Source organism: Heptranchias perlo, chromosome X (assembly GCF_035084215.1).
Source record: "Heptranchias perlo isolate sHepPer1 chromosome X, sHepPer1.hap1, whole genome shotgun sequence".
Lineage (NCBI taxonomy): Eukaryota > Metazoa > Chordata > Chondrichthyes > Hexanchiformes > Hexanchidae > Heptranchias > Heptranchias perlo.
In genome coordinates, this window is record NC_090370.1 from 23,379,081 (window position 1) to 23,388,044 (window position 8,964).

General features: G+C 47.0%; 1 non-coding gene and 1 pseudogene across 1 annotated transcript; one reads left to right on the top strand and one right to left on the bottom strand.

Moving 5' to 3' along the window:
• Positions 1-259: 259 nt before the first annotated feature.
• On the top strand, positions 260-2,125 carry LOC137306971 (protein FAM200A-like; annotated as a pseudogene).
• Positions 2,126-8,608: 6,483 nt separating this feature from the next.
• Positions 8,609-8,698, bottom strand: trnar-ucg (transfer RNA arginine (anticodon UCG)). Its single transcript is given in 2 exon segments — positions 8,609-8,644; positions 8,662-8,698. It is a non-coding gene; the product is annotated as a tRNA-Arg (tRNA).
• Between the last annotated feature and the right edge of the window lie 266 nt (positions 8,699-8,964).

An 8,964-nucleotide genomic window follows, 5' to 3' on the forward strand; every position in this document is an offset into this window, starting at 1 on the left:
CGAGCATCACCCAGGACGCGCCCTTCCTCGCCACCAAAGCCACGGTGAGTGGTGCTGGTCTCGGCCCAGTATCACGGGGAAAGGAGTCAGGGGCGGCTTAATCACCAAACCTTAATTCCCAAAAATTGATCATTTTACAATAAGAAAAATAGTTCAAAAACACAGTTCTCAAACCCATCTCCATCCGACAATAAAACCAACATGTGTGAGTGCTTCGTCTGCAACAGGAAGTTCGAGAAATGACGGACAAACTTCTGCCATGTCGTCCTGGCCTGAACTGTCCACTGAGAAGAAAAACAAATCGTGGACGAGGCAGGAGAGTGAGGCTTTTTTGAAATGTGGTTTCATCAATTGTGCAAACGCAAACCATGATCCAAAGCCCCAGTGTGTTATTTGTAGCGAGGTGCTTGTAAACGAGAGTTTAAAACCGTCAAAATTAAAAAGACATTTTGAAACAAAACATGGGGAACTCGTTGATCACCCGCTTGAATATTTTGAAAGGAAGCAACGGGGATTAAAGTTATCAGCACCAGTTCTTAATCGGTCAACTGCTCTGAATGATAAGGCACAACTGGTGTCATATTTGGTCGCATACAGTGTGGCAAAAGAGAAAATGGCCCTTACAGTTGCCGAAAAACTTATTCAGAGATGCTGGAAGAATTTCAGCATCTCTGGATATGGTGCGGAAATCTTCGACGAGAAGCCTGCTGAAAAATTGAGAAGCGTTCCTCTCAGTGATAGCACAATGTCTCGGCGAATATGTTCTATTGCTGAGGATTCAGAAGCCAAGATTATTACTCGGTTACAGTCAGCCGGGGATTTTGCGATCCAACTTGACGAGAGTGCTGATATTTCAAATTGTGTAACACTGTTAGTTTCTGTGAGATGTGTCGGGCAAGATGACTTTATGGAAGTTTGGCTGTGTTGTCTAACTTTACCAACAAATGCAACAGGAGCACAAATATTCGAAGCACTGCATGACTGTGTAGATGGAAAATACAAATTGGACTGGGCTAATTGCAAAGGAATTCCAAGTGATGGAGCAGCAAATATGACAGGTAGAAATCGTGGAATTATGAGAAGAATATCTGAGGCAGCTGATCATGATGTTTGGAATCACTGTTTCATTCACCACGAAGCCTTGACGTCCAAGTGTATTCTCCCTGATCTTATGGCAATCATGAAGGAAGTCATGAAAATTGTTAATTTCATTGAAGGAAGCTCACTGAAGTAAAAACTTTTTTGAAGCGTGATGCTGAGAAATGGGAGCTGAGCTCATTCATTTACTGTTTCACACTGAAGTACGATGGCTGTCACGGGGCAGGGTGCTTACAAGGGTGTACGACCCCAGGAAAGGGATTCACATTTTTCTCGTAGATAAACAGTCTAACATGACAAATTTGTTTTACGATGACAGTTGGTTAATGAAGTTGTCATACCTGGCTGACATGTTCTCAATTTTAAACGATCTGAATTTGAAGTTACAAGGAAGAGGCAATGATTTGTTTCGACATTGTGAACAGATACAAACTTTCAAAAATCATTAGAACTGTGGCAAGCCGGAGTGAAAAGTAATCGCCCGAGCTATTCCATGTTCCCAACATTGTTACAACACACTGAGGAGAACAGCATCAATGAAGAAAAAGGGAATGAAGTGAAATGTGTCATACAGTTCCATCTCGATGCTCTGTCTGAAATTTTTAGTCGCTACTTCCCTGCAGAGAGGTTTGAAAATTTGAAGGCAAAGTGTTGAATAAAAGGTAATTTTGTTTTCGAAAACCCTGAATCAATCATGAAGCTAAACTTGATGCCTGAGCAAGAAAACGAGCTGGTGCGACTCACCTGTGATCGCACACTGAAAACACGCCACAAGTCATTCAGTTTGTCATCATTTTGGATCAGTATTTTCAAAGAATATTCTCTGTTAAGTAAGGTTAGTGTTCTGTTTTTGCTGCCCTTCACAACAACCGACATGAGCGAACTTGGATTTTCGACTTTGACAAGGTTAAAAACAAGAGAAAGAAACCGACTCAACAGCGCACCTGATATGCGTGTGGAGCTTTCATCGTGTGATCCAGATTGGAACGAGATCATGAACAAGCGACAGTCCAACCCTTCACATTAAGAAAGTGAAACTCAACCTGATCTTTTTTTTACTTTATTAATACTGTATTTAAAATATTTTTCAAGTAACGTCGATGTCTAATTTTAGCTATTACTTGAAGTGAAGTGAAGTGAAGTGAAGAGCGAGCATGGATTGTCCTCCATTGGGATTTGATGAAAACTCCAGTCAGAAGATATTATTGTTTTGGGTCCCTGGGGGAAGTGTTTTTCTTTCACTGGGTCACGAGAAAAATAGTTTTAAAAACGCTGTTCGACATTGTACGGTCAGTGTCTGTTCAGCTAACCGGCTCTGAACTCCTCAGTCTGCATTTCGAGAAACGGTTCTGTGCGCGACGCGGGCAATAAAACACTGAACGACGCCCGGCGACTAATGGCGGCCGCCGGCCCCACAATCCCCCGCGCCCCAGAAACCCCTCTATCTCTCCAAGGCGCTGTCGTCCAGCTCAGACAGCGCAAGCTCCCCAGGTCCGCCCCGCGTTCTGGGAGCGCCTCTGCCCTGTCTCTTGTCTCGAGTCGGACTCGGTGGAAACGGGAGAAGAAATCGGGAAGCGGCGGGTTGGACTTGTGAGGCGCTGGGTGATCGGTTTAATACATGCCCGGGTCCCCCGCGCGCCCGTCCGCCGGGTCCCCCTGCTCTGATTCGGGCCCTGAGCCGCACTCGGTGTTGCTGAGACTCCGCTCAGTGTGAATGCAGGTTATTGTAGATCTGCCACCGTTGGCCTCAGCTTTGCCGGAGAGAATCAGCCAGAGACGGCGGCTACCGATGGTCGAAATACCGGCAGGTCGCTGTTTCGGCTCACAAGTGCAGAATTACCACTTGGCCGAATACTGGAGGGCAGACAGTGACTGGGGCCGAACCCCACCATCACGCTGCACCTTCAGGAGAGAAAGGGAGTAAATTAGAGGCTGCGATGAATTTGGATTTCAAACAGCGAGGACGTGTCAAGGAGGGAAAGTATGTGGGACGGGGGATTTACAGCTTAATAGGAACAAGGAGGCAGAGTGTGGGACGGGGGATTTACAGCTTAATAGGAACAAGGAGGGAGAGTGTGGGACGGGGGATTTACAGTTTAATAGGAGCAAGGAGGGAGAGTGTGGGACGGGGGATTTACAGTTTAATAGGAACAAGGAGGGAGAGTGTGTGGGCCAGGGGATTTACAGATCAATAGGAGCAAGGAGGGAGAGTATTGGACGGGGGATTTACAGCTCAACAGGAAAAAGGAAGGAGAGTGTGGGACGGGTGATTTACAGTAAATTATGAGGATCGATGCATAGACTAAGCTTGTATTCACTTGAATATACAAGATTAAGGGGTGATCGAATTGAGGTGTTTCAGATTATTAAAGGATTTGATAGGGTAGATACAGAGAAACTATTTTCTGTGTTGGGAGAGTCTGGAACAAGGTGGAATCACCTTAAAATTAGAGCTGGGCCGTTGAGGGGTGATGTCAGAAGCAATTCTTCACACAAAGGGTCGTGGAAATCTGGAACTCTCCTCACTCCAAAATGCTGTTGAGGCTGGGGGTCAATTGAAAATTTGAAAATTGAGATTGATAGATTTTTGTTTGTCCAGGGTATTAAGGGTTATGATACCAAGCAAGGCTGATGGAGTTAAGATACAGATCAGCCATGGTCTAATTGAATGACGGAACAGTCTCGTGGGGCGGAGTGGCCTTCTCCTGTCCCGATGTTTCCAGATGCAGCCACCCGCAATAAGGTTGTGGATGACAAGGGCCTTGTTCACAAGTGAACGGACATCTGGAGGGAGATGCGGAGAGAGGAGGGAACTGGTTTGGGAGTGTCTGTAAATGAAGGAAAAATGTTGACGGGTCAGGCAGTGTCTTTCAATGAAGGTGAAATGGTGACGGGTCAGGGAGTGTCTGTAAATGATGGAGAAATAGTGACAGGTCAGGGTGAATCTTCAAATGAAGGAGAAATGTTGACGGGTCAGGGAGAGTCTTTAAATGAAGGAGAAATGGTGACGGGTCAGGGAGTGTCTGTAACTGAAGGAGAAATAGTTACTGGTCGGTGAGTGTCTGTAATTGAAGGAAAAATGGTGACGGGTCTGGGAGAATCTGCAAATGAAGGAGAATAGTGACAGATTTGGGACCGTCTTTAAATGACGGAGACATGGTGACTGGTCAGAGAGAGTCCGTCGCCAAAAGTGGGAGATATCACAGATGGACAGCTTACCGGCAGCAATCGGGAGGGACGTAATGTCGAAATGAGGGGGAGAGCATATATACCCGGCCAGTGTCAGCCTCTTCAGGAGAGGAGAGGGAGGGGAACCACTGAGTGTGGAACTGAACCCAGTCAGAGCCTGGACCTCCCTGGTGGGGGAGGGGGGAGAGGTGAGAGAGGGAAGCGAAACAATGAGTGCAGAACTGAACCCAGTCAGATTCAGGACTTTCAGGGGAGGAGAGAGAGGGGAACCAGTGAGTGTCGAACTGAACCCAGTCAGAGCCAGCACCTTCAGGGGAGGAGAAGTCGGCGAACCAGTGAGTGCAGAACTGAACCCAGCCAGCGTCAGCACCTTCAGGGGAGAAGAGAGAGCGAGAGATGGGAACCTTCACCGTGTCGAGCTTTTTGAGTGTTGTTGGAGCTGCACTCATCCAGGCAAGTGGAGAGTATTCCATCACACTCCTGACTTGTGCCTTGTAGATGGTGGATAGGCTTTGGGGAGTCAGGAGGTGAGTCACCCGCGAATAATGAATAAAATTAAAACTAAAGAAAAAGGATTACGCTGAGTACATAGACAATAAAGGAGAGGATGGGAAAAGGGAATGTGAGAAGATTGGGAACGACGTCAAAAAATAATTCGGAAAGCAAAGAGGAACGACGAGATTAAATTAAATTATCAAGCAGTATAAAAATAGTTAATGATTCCACAGACACATAAATTACAGAAGAAAAACCAGGATAGGGATCGGGCCACTGAGGGAAACACAGGATAAACTCACAGGTAATGACAGGGAAATGGCGGGAATATTCAATAATTACTTTGCCGCAGTATTTGTGAGGTTATCCACTTTGGTTGTAAATACAGAAAAGCAGATTATTACCTGAATGGTGATGGATTGGGAATAGGGGAGGTGCAACGAGACCTGGGTGCCCTTGTACACCAGTCGCTGAAAGCGAGCATTCAGGTGCAGCAAGCCGTTCGGAAGGCGAAAGGTATGTCAGCCTTCATTGCAAAAGGATATGAGTACAGGAGCAGGGATGTCTTACTGCAGTTATACAGGGCCTTGGTGAGACCACATCTGGAGTATTGTGTGCAGTTTTAGTCTCCTTATCTGAGGAAGGATGTCCTTGCCACGGAGGGAGTGCAACGAAGGTTCACCAGACTGATTCCTGGGATGGCAGGACTGACGTATGAGGAGAGATTGGGTCGAGTCGGCCTATATTCACTAAAGTTTAGAAGAATAAGAGGTGATCTCATCGAAACATATAAAATTCTAACAGGACCAGACAGACTGGATGCAGGGAGGATGTTCCCGATGGCTGGGGAGTCCAGAACCAGGGGTCACAGTCTCAGGATACGGGGTATGTCATTTAGAACCGAGACGAGGAGAAATTTCTCCACTCAGAGGGTGGTGAACCTGTGGATTTCTCCTGCACAGAAGGCAGTTGAGGCCAAGTCATTAGATGTATTCAAGAAGGAGATGGATATATTTCTCAATGCGTAAGGGATCAAGGGATATGGGGAAAAAGCGGGCACAGGGTACTGAGTTAGATGATCAGCCATGATCATTTTGAATGGTGGAGCAGGCCCGAAGGGCCGAATGGCCTACTCTTGCTTCTATTTTCGATGTTTCTATTGATCACAGAGACCAGCAAGGTGGGCAGGACATTGGAAGGAGAGATCGAAGAAGATATAAAGACATTTAAGACAGGAAGGGAATTCAGGAGAAACTTCTTCACCCAGAGAGTAGTGAGAATGTGGAACTCACTCCCACAGGGAGTGGTTGGGGCGAACAGCAGATAAAGACATGAGGGAGAAAGGAATAGAAGAATAGGGTGAGATGAATTAGGGAGGGAGGAGGCTCGTGTGGAGCTTAAACACCGGCATGGCCTTGATGGGCCGAATGGCCTGTCCCTGTTCTGTACTCTCAAAGTGATTCCATGTAATTAACCTTCACTGCTCTCGGGGGAACAACCCCAGCTTTTTCAGTCTTTCCCCGTAACTGGAATCCCTCATCTCTGGCACCATTCCAGTCAATTTCCTCGTCACCCACTCCTCAGTTTAAAGAGCTGCCAGGCACACTCTCCTCCTCACATGTTGTCCCCGCAAACCCCCGCCCCCTACCAAGCCCGAGTCCAATGAGCCCAAGTCCAGCCGAGGTCAAAGGCAAGAAGTCGAACCTCAGCAGCAGGCCCGAGCTCGAGCCTGGGATTTTCCTAATCTCTGGGGCTCAGCGCTGGACGGTGCATTCGCCCAGCCGTCTGAGGGAGCTGTCCCCTGGCTCTCTGAGTGGGGACCCAGGGGAGAATATTGGCAGGAGGGAAATATTGACGTCTTTTTCTTAAACTTTGATTGGTGACTGACCCGTCTCACCCACCCCCAGTGTGAGGCAAGGCAGCCACGTGACCAAAGAGGCGCAAAGACCCAAAGGAGCCGAACAATAACCCAAAGACAGCGCGTGGGCCGGGATCGTGACGAGCGCGGTCACACAAACTGGCCAACCTTGGAAAACAACCTTGATGAAGGGGCCTCGTGGATCGACGAGTGATGTTAAAACAAGCTGACCTTCTGGAATTCTTTGAAAAACAACTCTGTTAATCTGGAAGGGTCTTATTAATATTGTTCCATATGCAGATTGAGGTTCCTGCATATGAAGACCCCATCAGAAGGTTGATCCGCCTTACCCTCCCCAGCCAAGTGGGCGGCTTGATTCCCCCATTCAACACACTCGCACTAGTTTCTCACCCACTGCGCTCTCTGCCCCACCCACCGTTACGCCGGTTACCTCAGACACAGACGGTTCATAATCTCCCACCCGCTCATTCCGTCAAACACACACTTTTCCCTCTCCCAACGCGAGCCTCCCACACAGGCAGTCCAGACTCTCCCCTCCCCGTTCGCTCTCTCTCTTTCCCATTCCGTCTTTCTCTCCCCCTCGCCCGTATTTGGGCTGATGGGGTCCAGAGTCAATGTCGAGGACTCCCAGGGCCACTCCCTTCTCGCTCTCCATGACTGTACTGCCATCGCTGGTTGGTTAGGAGCTCCCCAAGGATGGTGATGGACAAGTCGGGGACATTGGCTGAAAGCTATGATTCTGTGAGCATGTTTATGTCAGGCTATTACTTGACCAGTCTGTGGGACAACTCTGCCTGAATTTTTGACACAAGTCCCCAGATGTTACTGAGGAATACTTTGCGAAAGGTACCGCTGGGATTTGAATCTATGATACTCGGTTTAATAAGAAAAGTGTTTTAACCACTGAGCCACGGCGACCACCTGACTATAATTATTTCCAAACGTTATGGTATTGATACATTTGCCAACCCACTTTGTTGAGCCTTCTCCCTCAATCCGTCTGCGCAATAACATCTATCATTTGTTCATCGGTCTCTGCATGGGAAACCATGGGTATCAGTCATGATCTTCTCTTCCTTATCCCCTGTCAGTACATCTTATATCTGGCTCTATTCATCCTGTTGTATTCCCACACTCTCTCCAGACTATCTGGTCTTATCCGATTACATTTCTCATCTCTTCCCACAAAATGTTGGTGAGTAATGTCTGTGATACAGCAGGCCCTGACCTCCTCCTGTGGGTGACCTCCTACAAATTCTGCACAATAGTTTAATGTGTGTGTGTTTTACGTTAGGAAATGTGTATCAGCGCTCGTCAACCTGGTGTATCTATTCTCACACAAACGGCAATGTTGCTTCAGAGCATTTAAATTTTAGAAAGTCTTACTTGATAAGACAGATGCAAGGAATCGTACAACACCACGTTATAGTCCAACAGTTTTATTTGAAAATAAAACTGTTGGACTATAATCCGGTGTTGTGAGATTCCTGACATTCGTCCACTCCAGTCCATCACCGGCATCTCCACATCATGGTTGATAAGACAAGTTGTCCCTCTCCATTTCAACAAAATAGAAACAATCCAGGGATACAGACTTAAAACACCGGTGTCGGATTGGTATTAATAGCTTTCAAGCCCATTTTGATTGCACAAAACTTATGGAGGGCCGTAACAAAAGTTCAATACAATAACGACACGGATGGGATTCGGACCCATACCGAAAGAGCGCAATGGATTCGCCGACCATTTCTGAATCCAAACAGTAGATATAAAGTCACTTTGACACTATGTCCTGCCCGTGCACCCAGACCGACAATGTTGAAAATGTGGAGTCAATTTCTCAAAGCAAAGTAATTTAGGGATTTCTGTTCCATCCGACTGTTCGAAACGGTCGGGTGCAAAACAGTTGGGGCGCACGTCGGACAAATTTTCACCCAGCGAGTAAAACGACCGCGGCAGGACTCGAACCTGCAATCTTCTGATAACAACTTAACGGAACACCGAAGTCAGACGCCTTATCCATTAGGCCACGCGGCCGATGACAATCTACTTCACGAAATGATCTTAAACGCTGGGCAGGGATGGTTAAGACTCTGCTTGTATCTTTCTCTTCCTTTCACTTTGTTGATGTTGTTCATTTGTTGTTTTCTCTCTTGCAGCAAGTTGGCTCTGCTGTTTCCGACTGATCCGGAAACTGACAACTGAACTCCCGCCGGGTCTCCGAGAAACCGACAATCAGAATAAACAATGTTCAAATCTTTGATCAAAATGTTTCGCCTCCAATGCGAATCGCTTTCACACTC